The 13,062-nt window shown below is 42.7% G+C and overlaps 1 non-coding gene across 1 annotated transcript; it reads left to right on the top strand.

The window, feature by feature from the left end:
* Positions 1-12,729: 12,729 nt before the first annotated feature.
* On the top strand, positions 12,730-12,837 carry LOC141568431 (U6 spliceosomal RNA). Its single transcript, XR_012491547.1, has one exon. It is a non-coding gene; the product is annotated as a U6 spliceosomal RNA (small nuclear RNA).
* Positions 12,838-13,062: the final 225 nt, after the last annotated feature.

The raw sequence follows: 13,062 nt of genomic DNA, 5'->3' as shown, positions 1-13,062 counted from the left end.
GCTGAACTTCATTCGCCATCAGGAAATACAAATTAAAACCACAATGGCATACAACTCCCTCCCACCAGAACAGCTGAAATGAAAAGGACAGGCAACAGCAAATGTTACTGAAGATATGCAGCAACCAAACTCTCACACATTGCTTGTGGGTATATAAAACAGAACAAGTCTTTGGAATAACATCTGACAGCATCTAGTAAAGTCAATGTATGTATACCCAATGACTCAGCAATTGCAGGCCCAGGTGTATACCCAACAGAATTACATATATATAGACTAGAATGCTCATAGCCAGACTGGAAACAACTCAGATTTCCATCAACGTCAGAATGGATAAGCAAACTGTTGATTATTTACACAACTAGAATACTACACAATAATAAAAATGAACAAACTATGTACAGCGTCATGGACGAAGCTCAGTTACATCATAATAAACAAAAGAAGTCAGGCACAGAAAAGAATATGCTACATGAGTCCCTTTATATGAAGTGCGAGAAGAGGCAAAACAAATTAAGCTGTTTGAAGCCACAATAGTGGTTATTCTTGGGGAGATGGATTAATGAGTGGAAGGGGACACAAGTGGGGCTTTGAGGATTCTGGCAGTTTTTTTTCTGGATCTAGGTGGTGGTTACACATGTGTCTTTCTTCACTTTGTGAAAATTCATTGAGCTGCACACTAATGATTGTGCACTTTTTGGTACGTATGTTATACGTCAATAAAATTTACAGTAAAAAAAAAACCAACAGATCAGAATCTGCTTTGGCTCCATATCTACATTTCAGACAAGAGAAAAGAATTTATGGAAGAGGATTGAGAAGTGGATGCCTTAGTTTTCTCTCTCTCTTTTTAGAGACGTTGTGTTATTTATTGAGTTATAATTTACATACAATAAATTCACCAGTTTTAACTAGAATTTTATGAGTTTTGAAAAACGTATAGTAGTATACCCACCATCACATTGATGACCTAGAGTATTTCTATTACTCCAAAGGGTTCCCTTGTTCTCTACAGCCGGTCCCCTCTTCCTACGCCTGGCTACCATGATCTGCTTCCAAAACTTCACTACAGGTTTGCCTTTCTGGAATTTCATATAAATGGAGTCATAGGAGATCCTCTTTAAAATGATTTCCTTTACATGTGACCATGTTCAGTGGGTTACAGTGAGGATGCACAGTGTGTCACACTGCATTTATCCCCTAACACCACTCTGTCTACCCTGGCAAAATGCACAGGATCCTTCGTGAATGTTCTGTGTTAAAATGAAGTTGGCTGGTTGAATGCTGCACACCCTAAACCCAAAGAAGGCTTATGTGAGAGTTGAGGTGTACCGCAGGGAGCCCCAGAGGACAGAGCCAAAACCCAGGGAGCAGTGGCATGGGCGCTGTCAGCAGCTTAACAGAAGGAAGGTTTCTCCAAAAGCTGGAGCTGATCAAATCCTGGAACGTGCTGAACTCAAAGCAAATCACTTGCTGTCCAGAGTGGACAAAGAGAAAGGCAAGATGGCTAGCCATCAAGGTGTCAGAGAGAGGACCCAGGCGGGAAAGTGGACTCAATGTCTTCTGCCATGATTCCTGGAAAATAAGACCTAGCCGGACAATCAGCTCTAATGTGTCTTTTGGAGCAAAAATTAATATGACTATTATATTATATTATATTATATTATATTATATTATATTATATTATATTATATTATATTATATTATATTATATTATATTATATTATATCCAGTCTTATATTAAAGTAAGACCGAGTCTGATATTAATTTTTGCTCCAAAAGACGCATTAGAGCTGATGGTCCAGCTAGGTCTTATTTTCGGGGAAACATGGTAATTCTTATTCCAAACCTAATATCCCGTTATGGCTAATTGGGCTGTAAATGCAAATCACTAATATTTTCAACATCAAATAGGATAAAGCAAAAAAAAAAAAAAAAAATGTGTCAAAGAATACATTTAGCAACAAGACTAGAATCAATCTCTAGCTACTGGGAGTGGCTATAACTCAACTAGAGAAGCTTATTGGAAGGCAACAAAAACATATGAAACACTTAGAAGATAATGAGCCAGCATTTTTTTTTCCCTTCATCAATTTTATGAATGCTTCCAGGCAGTGAATTTAAGGAGGGAGTAGAAGAGATGTTTTTCAAGGCAATTTCACAGTGTTCGCTAAGACTCTAATTTCTCCTCTCCAATTAACACAGCGGATTTGGCAAACCCCACCCAAGTCAGTATAATCCAGTGAACATTAGCTGGGCCTGCAAATCGCTCAGCTGAGCTCTGTACAGATAAGGACACAAAGGAGCTACCGTCCCTGCCTTCAAAGTAAAATAAGCGTGCGTACAACCCCCATCCGGGCCAGCCCAGGATGCTGTAATGGAGGTAAAGGACAAACTCCCAGGAGAGCAGAAAAGAAGTTAAGGCTTGAGGGAGGATGGGCTGCTTATGCTGGACCCTGAAAAACAGGGCAATGGTCCAGGATGGGAGGCAACAGCATGGCATACCTTGGAGAATTTTCCAAAAGCCAGACCATTTGTGTATTTATTGTTTTAAACCTTTTTTGAGGATGAGTGGGCTTATGGACACATTACTAGAAAATGTTGGCTTTAACCCATTTTCTTTAAGAGGTACTTAGTAGAATTTACTGAAAATAACAGTAACAGTAAAATGAGCTGGGACTGTAAATAAATGGGTTCTATTTGTAAGATTGTAAGACTTCGCTGGGCCTTGCTTTCATCATTTGAAAAATAAATGAGATTGTCCTAAATCAGTAGATTTCACTTGTGCCTCACGGAACTGCAGGAGTAACGGGGAGCAGGGTGAGGACCCCATACCCATTTCACTCACAGCGGCTCTCCTTCTGTGTTTCGATTGGGTTTCATTTGGGTGAAGAGCTGTGCTACTTTACAAAGTTAAATTACAGGGCTCACTAAATAAGTCAGTGGGGTTGTCCTGTGTCTGAGCCTTGAACGATCTTTTCCAATGACAAGTTCAGAACATTCCATGATTTAACATATTTATTTTTATCATTATGACATTATTATACAACAATTTGTTTTCTCTACCATTTTTCTATCCGCAGACTTTTTCCTTTTCAGCCTCAGTGTTTTTCTCAGATTATTTTCTTCTTTTGTCCACTGTGTTTTTCCCCGTTCACTTTGCTTCCTTTTTAGGTATATGTGTAGAAAAGAGTTAACACGGCGGGCCTGGCATTGCTATCCTTAGAAAAACCTGCTTGCAGAATTGGCCCTTGGCCGATGCCTGGGAAATAGAATGGTGGGAGGGTTCCCACCATTCCCTAAATGAAAAGTGTGGATCCCTGTGCTAAATTGTTTGTACACACCACGTGGTTTATGCTTTCTTTCTGGGAGTCTGGAATTTTGGTACATGCTAGGCAGAGGGTTCCTAGGTGACTGGCCTCCAATAAAAACCAGGGGCTTCTGGGCTCAGGCAAGCTTCCCTGATAGACACCATTTCATACCTGTTGGCGTGTGTCCTGCGTGACTGCGCTGGGAGAGGACTCAGAAGCTTGGGTCTGGTTTCCTTCAGACTTAGCTCCATTACCTTCCCCCTTCACTGATTTTGCTTTCACTGTAATAAATCAGAGCTGTGAGAAATGGCAATGCTGCCATTTCTTCAGGCCGTCATTCTCCTTGCTTTCTAGCCGAGCTCTCTGGGCAGCTGTAACGGTAACCCTGAAATTCTGAATTTACTGCTTGGGTTTTGAGTAAATTTGCAATGAGAACAAAAAGGGGAGGGGGACCTTCTCTAATGGCTCTGCATTTTGTGGCTATGGCATCTGGATGTATGCTTAAATTGAGGAAAAGTGTTATAGGCTTGTCATTTCATAAATGCTAGAGGGAGTGTCCCCATCAGGGAAACTGCAAAAAAAAAAAAAAAAAAGTATTAGTGGGACACAATTTCCTTGCTTTTTTTGCCACTGATGAGCAAATTAGAATTTAAACTCTTCAGATATTAAAACAGAATAAGTTTCCATATTGATGATTTTTTTACTATGATTTTTGCTTGTTGGAGCCTCTGGGAAAAGGAAATTGACATGAAAATAGAGTCACTCACCAGCTGAAAACACACTTTGGAGTTTTAAAAAGCAGTTTTTCACAGCTAATAATCTCCTGTAAATCATATCAGATCTTGTAAACACTGACCCTTAAAGGTGAGGATTTTCTTGCTTGCTGTGCATATTTTTGAGTAGGTCAACTAGAATTCTAAGAATGACATGACAAAAAGTGCTTAGGAAAGCCTTGCCTGTCACGGGGGCTTGGAACCCAACCCTTTGGGCCTTCAGCCTCTGCCTTTTCTACTGCCAAAGAAGTGCCTTTAGCCTTTTGGGAGTCCTGGATTCGTGGCCCTTAATTGCCTGTGAGCTCAAACCTGACATTATCTGCTACAGGCAGGCCATTTTCGCCTCAGCTGGAGCTGTGCCGAACTGAAAGCTGACACAGGCCCAAAGAACAGGACCTCAACTCTAGGGGTCACAGTATAGGTATAGGGGATATCTTGGGATCCTTAACTGTGAGAACATCATCATAGAGTCTGGCTTGACTGCCTGGGTCACATACGAATAGCCACAGGAAAAGGCTTAGGCTCCCATGGGACCATCTGAAACTGAGCTACGGATAGATAGACTCTATACTTCTGGTAAGAGTATACTGATTGCATTGTAATTTGAGATTACTGCTGGTCGCTGCAAGTTGGGGCAGGGCATATCACAGGGCCTGTGACCCCTTAGTCCTCTCCTGGCAGACCTGGCCCAACTCTGACCCCCTCTGGAGATGCCTCACTATTATTGCTTGTTGTACTTAGCTTCCGGGGTTAGGTACAGCTTGCAACTACGCACCAATGGCCTGACCCCTGGTGCACACATCTCATGAGGCAGTTTGATTATTAGACTCAGCCCACTCCAGAAAAGGCTGCTTATTAAATAAAAGATCAGATGAAAGGGATGGGGTGAAGGGTGGGCGTGGATATGTAAACCCATTTTGGAAGTTGTTGAAAATTCAGGATTTCATCTCAACCAATTCCTGATCATGATTAGCTTTGGTTCGGCTGTATAAATATGTTTTTCTGTGAGAAGACTTTGGACCCTCTTGCATATAACACTTCCAGGTGACAGGTTTGGATGACGGTAGGGATGATTTTAAAAGGTAAAGTTATGATTGCTCCATGGGACACACTGAGTTGGAAACTACGGAGAAAGAACAAAACCCCAGCAACTCGGGAGGTTGGGGGTGGGGGCACTGACACTCTGTTTTCAGAACTGTCCCTGGAAGCCTCCCCTCTTCCTGTAGGAAAGCTCCCGGAGCCACCTTTCCAAGCTGCTAGGAAGCTATCAACTCAAACCAACTGCTGAGCTTCTGATCACACCTGACAGTTCTGACTGCAGGACAGCAGGGGGTGGACCAGCTCCTACACTTCCCACGCAGAACACCTCCGGATGCCTCCATACTCCGGAGGCAGATGAACTTGTGTCACAAACAAACCAGCGCATGTAACTGACAGCCTCAGGCTGTCTCCCTGAATCCAAGGACTGAACTGAATTAATTGGAAGGAATTGGAAGCCCATGGAGGGAGTTCTCATGATGGGAGAGCACACTGGGTGCCCTCATAACCTGTACCGCCTAATGTCTGGCCAGCGTGGCGTACCCCAGTAACTGTTAACTCTTTGTTTCCAGGGGTACTCCGTGTGCCCTCTGGTGTGCCCTCGCAGCCCAGGAAGGCCATCAGTTCAGCTACAACTTACTGCCCAGAGCTGTGCTGTCCCTCAGCTGATGCCTTGGGCCAGTAAGAAAGGCTCACACTAAAACATAAGGAGAAAGCCACTTGGCTTTGTAAGACAGACCTTTATGGTTTCTGACCTTTGTTTTAACTGGCTAAGTCCAGAATTCTGAAAAGGCCTGACTGAAGTCAGTCCTGGAGGGTGATCTCACCTTGCCGCGTGGGCTCCTAGAGATAATAATTTTGCTGTAAGGATGTCTTGGCCAAGGGCTGAGGGGGTGGACTGCTCAGAAAAGAGTGAACACAGCAGACGCAAGACTGTCATGGTTAGAAAGACCTGCTGGCAAGTTTGACCCTTGGCTGGCATTTGGGAACGTGGATTTCAGGAGGGTTCTCACCATTCCAGAAATGATAAGTGACTCACTGCATTAACCTGTTTGTACAAACAATGTGGTTTATGCTGGACATCACTTTTCTTTCAGGTGAATTTTGGTACGTGCTAGATAGTGGGTGATACAAATTGAGCCTGAAACATCGCTGGCGGCAAAAATGACAAAAACTGTCCTACTTCAGGCACATCATGAGAAGACAGGGTCCTTTGCTGGAAATAAATAGAAGCCAGCAGGAAAAGAGGAAGACCAAATATGAGAGGGACTGACTCCATAAAAGGACCCATGGGCCTGAGTCTGCAGGAGCTGAGCAGAGCTGCTGAGGACAGGATACTGCGGACCTCACCCATTCATAAGGTGGCCACGAATTAGAGCTGAATCATTGGCACACAACACACACAGGCAGCAAATACCTATGCGATTGACCCACAATATGAAATTTTGGACCCCTAGGTTTGAGTGAGCTTCCCTGGAAGACAACATTTCACATGTGCCGTCACCATTTGTTGCCGGAGGAATTAAGCCTATCCTGTGTGACTCTACTGGAGAGTCCATTAACACTCCTGAAAGCCTGCACCTGGGGTCCTCCAGACTTTGCCCCACACACTTTTTCCCGTGGCTGATACTGCTTTGTGTCCTTTCACTGTAATAATCACTATATGCGGAGTCCTCCCTAACAAATAATTGAACCTGGGGGTGATCTTGGGGCTACCAATACAGGATGGAAAAAAGACAAGAAGGATTAAAGAGACTTTTTTTAAAAAAGGATGAATATAGCACAATATAAGAAGATGGGGAAACAGAAACAAGAAAGGAAATGAAGGCAAGAATCAATATAATAGTAGGACTGAACTTGGTGGCTACTAGGGCTGTCACACCCCATGTGAGTTCAAGGGCTCACAAAGCTGTTCAGAAGACAGTCCTCAGACGACCCCTGGGACAGCACAACTGCCCCAGGGAATGAAATGACCAACACTCCCAACTCTACTGGGAAACATGAGCAGAAATGATAATAATCCTTTGTAGGATGTACAAATGTACAGGATTTAAGAACTCTTATCCATTTGTTGAACTTTTGTAATCACTTTGTGAGGCACACTGGACAAGGACTATTATTCTTCCTAATGCACAGAGCATTTAAGGGCCTCCTGTTCCTACAGTCAAAATTAAGTGTCCCTCCTGTTTGTACTTCTTTGATAGAACTTACCACGATCTACCATGTTTGTTGGCTCACTGAGCACATCTGTCTCTCCCATTAGACTGATTTCCTTAAAGGGGCCTGCTGTGACTTTTTTCTTATCTTGTCTTTTTTGTGTGGGGGAGAATAGGAGAGAGAGTCATCTTTTCTCATGATAAATTCTTTGTGGGAAAGTAATAAAAATAAAACAAAATAAATATTGCATGTAATCCTTATTTTAGTCATCTCTGTATCCCACCCAGACCCAAGAATAACCTGGCACATAGTAGGTATTCAATCAACAATTCATTGATCTGTCATCAGCTAAAGGGTCTAGCAATGACCATGTTTGCTTTGTGGAGGATTAAATGAGATAATGGATATTAGTGAACTTTGTAAACTGCAAAGCATTTTGTAGATCTAACGTATAATTAGATCTAATTATAATTACGCATCCTTGACTTTATATTCATTTAAGAAAATCTTTGAGAAGATGACTGCATTTTGCAAGTGAACTGATGACTCATTGCTTATGGGAGCTTTGATTCTCCCATTTATAGACAAAGAACCTGAGGGCCAGAGAGTTTTAAAGACACATAAAGTTACATGGATGTGTTGGTACCTATGTTGACTTGTGGTTTCTCCTCAGAAGTAAGATTTGACTTTACAATTTTTTTAAAAAGATTTTATTGGGGAAGCGGAATAGGACTTTATTGGAGAACAGTGTGTACTTCCAGGACTTTTTCCAAGTCAAGTTGTTGTCCCTTCAATCTTGGTTGTGGAGGGCGTGGTTCAGGTCCAGGTCCTGTTGTTAACTGCAGAGGGCACAGCCCACCATCCCTTGGGGGAGTCGAACCGGCAACCTTGTGGTTGAGAGCTGGCTCTCCAACCAACTGAACCATCCAGGAGCTCAGCAGCATCTCGGTTCAAAGTGCCGTGTTCAATCTTAGTTGCAGGGGTGGAGCCCACCATCCCTTGCAGGACTCAAGGAGTTGAACCAGCAGCCTTGTGGTTGATTCTCTCTGGCCCATGTGGGAATCGAACCGGCAGCCTTTGGAGTTAGGAGCACGGAGCTCCAACCGCCTGAGCCACCGGCCGGCCCCTTGACTTTATAATTAGTTCTTACTTTATTTCCAAGTAATGCTGTAATGCTTTCAACATTATCAATAGCTTTTTTTCTGTTAGCTTCCTTTTTACTTTTACTTATTAAAATTTTCACAAACCCTTAACACCCTAAAAAGTCATGTTGCCTCATTATGGGGAGGTAGAAAGAACATGAGTATTGGAATCAGAGAGATGTGGGTTTGAACTTAACCTCTGCTTCTTAGTAGCTGGGCAACTTTGAGCAAAGGACTTAATTTCCATGAGATTTACTCATCTGCAAAATCGGGACAATAATATCTACTTTCTAAAGTTATGAGGATTAAAGATAGTGTAAGTGGAGCATCTAGCCTAGGCCTGGCACCTAATAGACACTCTATAAATGATAGTTAAGTATCATTGTCACTCACTATTATTAATAAGTTGAAACAGGAGAAAGAACAATCACAAATTTTGGCTTGGAGAACCCTGGTGAAACTGGTCTAGCAGGTCACTTATGAAACCAACCTGAAAAAGTTTTTCCCCCAAGAGACCACAAAAATAAAATATTAAAGTCAGCAACTTCCACCTCTGAGATGAGGCATTGAATAGAATCAATAGCTTCATGCAAGTGTGAGATTTTCTTTCAGCATCAGCTTCACTCCCTGCCTGTGACTCATTAAACCTGGAGACAAGAGGTAGGAATATCCGAATTCGTCATCACATCTCATGAAAGAGTATCTGTGGTAAGGATAGAGACTATTGGGGTGGGGAAAAGCAAATAAAATTTCAATAAAAAGAATGAGGAATGATCAGAAAGAAGCAATGTACAGAGGTGAAACATGCCAGCTTGAAACCACGTCATGACACCTTCCTAACTCAATGCTCTCTTTTAAAAGATGCCAATACTTGGGGTCAAACTGAAGTGGATAGAAAATGTGAGGGGGAAAGAAAGCTGTAACCATAACCAGAAATGGCTGAGGGTCAGTGAGCAGGGAGGAGCTCAAAAGTCACCTAGTCCAGTGATTTCCCTGCGGCCCCCAGAGTCTTCAGAGATTTATCGGGGACTCTATTAATCATGAAGTATTTCTTGCCAAGAGGATGGCCATTCAAGTTTGAATCTGATTTCGTTCCAGTGCTAATGATCTAAAAAGTAGTGATATACACCAGTGTCTATCTTTTGTAGATAGGAATCTAAAGCCCAGAGAGGGCAGTTTACTTGTTCAGAGAAACACAAGGTCAGAGTTGGGTCTTCAACCCGTAAGTCTTGCTTCCCTATCCCACACAGGAATATTACATAGACACACTGATGACCCGTTCCAGTTGACATATGACACCAGGTGTGGGGCTGTCCCTTCCCCAAACCTAAAGGAGGTCTTCATGAGAGCCCTCCTCTTGTCATCAGGAGGTGAGGTCCAAAGGGCTTTAAGATTTGGGGATTGGCGGATTCCACCTTCTCAAACATGACCTCCCCGGATTGCGCTTGCCTGCTTACAATAGGACAACCTCTTATCCCCAGATCCCCGATCTATACTGCTCTGGCTCTGTCTTCTTTTACTTTCTGCCTTTCACCATCTTCGCCCTTGGGCCTGGCCTGTGTCCAGTCACTGTACACTGAGTGAGAGGTGTTGGACGGCTCTGCTCCCTGTTTCGTTGGCTCCCACTGGGCCTCAACGGGGGCTCTACCTCCTAGCAGTGCCCTAAGGCAGCTAATCAATTCCATTTATAAGAGTCCTCAAGTTCTTAAAGCTGGAAGAAAACTTTGAGACCACCTAATTCAATCCCCTAATTTTTCAGGTGAGGGAACTTAGGTGCAAGAAGACCATGTGGTTCACCCAAAGCCACACAGTAAAACCAGAATCAAGTTCAGGACTCTTAATCCAAAACCCAAATGCAGCGCCTAAATCCAACACCTTTCCAATAACACCACCATGCTTCCTTTTAATTCAACTCAGTTGAAATCAACACCTGCTTATGGAATGCCTATTATGTGCATTTTAGGAAAGGGAGAGAGGGAGGGTGGACACATGAAGAAGGAATAGAAATCACGAATCGATCCAAAAGAAGCTGCAAGGGAGACAGGATGTGAAGGATGGATTCGTCAGCCTTAAGAAGTGTACAGTCCTGGGCAAAAGGTAAGACAAGTATACAACACAAGGCAAAATATGAGTGCTCTAAACATGGTTTATACGTGTTAGATTAAAGTAAAGGAAGTTTAAGATACTGCTGGATAAAGGCTTCAGGGAAGAGGTAATATTTAAAACAAGTTAAATCATTCGACACACATTCTAGCTCCCTTCTGGATGGTCCTTAGATGCTAGAAAGTGAAAAACCTTCCCTGACTCCCCAGCAACTGGGGATGGCTAGACGACTGCTTTCTAGCCAGTGAGACACAGTAGGTTTTCTTCTAGAGCAGCTCCTATCTCTGCTACTTCTTTCTTCCTGCCGGGACCTTGGGTATTGCTTAGATGACAACAGCTATAGCTAAGGCAGGTGGAGCAGAGAAGATGGAAGGAGCCTGGTTCCTGGAAAGAATCCAGGACGAAACTGCTGTACCTGCCCTAGACTGCCTGCCCCTGAACTTCTTGTTGCATGAGAAAAATTAATCCCTGTTTAGTTCAGCAAATGTAGCAGAACTTTTCTTTTGTGCAGCTGAACCTAAACCCGGCTGGTTCACAGGCCTTGGAAAAGTCATAGAATTTTAACAAGCAGAGGCCAAGGGCAAGAAAGGTAGAAACAAACACACAAGGATGGGGAAAGCGTGGGGCATGTTCTTGGCAAAGCAGGACAGAGGACAAAAGGAGATCAAAAGAGAAGCTGAGAAAGGCAGGCTGGGGCAGGTGACAGAACACCACGGGGGATGTACGGTATGCGTGTGGACTTCATTCAGAAAGCAGAGAGGGATTGGTGAGAGAAGTGAGCGGGGCTCTTCTTGGGGAGCTGATGTTAGTTTCTTGGCACCAAGCACCTGCTGCATCGGTGAGGGAATCTTGGCCCCAGATGAGCAGTCTGAGCAGCTGTTGAGGAGCCTCGAGCGAGAGTGGGTGGCCTATTTCACTCTAATCTGCAGTGCACGTATTGCATTCCTGTTAGCTTAGTATTTACATGGTGCATGAGGAACCACAGTACCGCAAACTCACATTCTGAAGGCACTACTCTCACTGTGTCACTTTCCTCCCACCAGCAATTGTCTGGCTGGCAAACCGCAACTATAGCCCTCTGGCTTCTAAAGTGTGCCCTGCTTTGACTGCAGTACAGTTCAGGCCACAAAACCTCTTCACCAAGAACGGTCAAAGATGGAAGCAATAAGAAGATATATACACATACATACATATATATGTATTTATTGTAATATATATGTTATAATAAATACTTATATATTTAAATATATATGTATGCACACATAGTATATATATTACATATATAATATATATATATCATACATACACACATACACGATCTGAGATCGTTGATCAGAAAATGGAAGTGGGAAAGACTTCCTGTCTTTGATGGCCCCGAACAAGAACCCCCAGGGAGCTACATGACATACATTCTCCCCAGATTGTACTTGTCTATTTCGGATTCTCTGATTCAGACACTTGAGCTTCAGAGGCAGTGGGATGCAGTGGGAAAACACTGCTTCCAGTCTGCCTCCGACTAGCTGTTTGAACTAAAAAAAATTTTTAAATGACTACTCCCTAGACTTCAATCTCCCCACCTATCCACTTATACTTTGGGAGGTCTGGACCAGAGAAGTCTCATATTCCAAACGCCTTGTGCAGCCAACAGAAGGCTCCGCTCTCTCCACATCCAGAAGGCCTCTGTCCTGAGTCCCTAGTTAATTCCTTGATGCCAGAATCATGTTTCTCCATGTGTTGTTACAGGCAGAGGATCATTCTGGAAGGGTATACAACAAACTATTGTACCTCTGGAGAAGGGCACTGGGAATGCAAAGTGAGAGAACTTAATTTTTCATTGCTCTTCAGTACCATTCAAATTTTTACCAGGTGCCTACTCACTTATTCAAATAAGAGAAATCACTTAATGAGTCTTAAACTGCTTCAAAACAAAAAGTGGGGAAAAAAATAGTTAAGAAAAAGAAAAACTGAATAGAACTCTGGCAGCGGTACATAATGGAAGGAAGATGGGAAAAAACAAGTGTGGTTATGGAAAAAGATCCATTAAAAAGCAACTATCCTAGAAGAAGATGACCTAAGCTGAACAAAGGAAGTGGCAGCGGGGATGAGGAAGACTTTTGAGAGATATTTGAGCATTAAGAACTACAGCACTTGGCAACTCATTCGTTGTGGATGGTAAAATAGGTTGAAGTTAAGAATAACTTTGGTGCGCTCGCTTGGGCAGCACATATACTAAAAATTGGAACGGTACAGAGAAAATTAGCATGGCCCCTGCGCAAGGATGACACGCAAATTCGTGAAGCAGTCCATATTTTTGTGCACCTGAAACGAATAAAAACTAAATAAAAAAAATTAAAAGAAAATAAACAAAATTTAACTTTGATAAGTTAAACAAAATTTAACAAAATTTAAATAAACAAAAAACAATAACTTTGGTGATAAGAAAGACAGGGGAGCTAATAGCATGTACTCAGGAAACAGAGATAGAATGTTGGGGAGTAATGAGTTTTGGACATACTGGTCGGAAATATCTTAGGACCT

Source organism: Rhinolophus sinicus, chromosome 13, assembly GCF_057876585.1.
Source record: "Rhinolophus sinicus isolate RSI-liver-muscle chromosome 13, RSI-T2T, whole genome shotgun sequence".
Taxonomy (NCBI): domain Eukaryota; kingdom Metazoa; phylum Chordata; class Mammalia; order Chiroptera; family Rhinolophidae; genus Rhinolophus; species Rhinolophus sinicus.
Note: the sequence above shows the minus strand (reverse complement) of the source record. Positions and strands in the feature narration are given on the sequence as shown.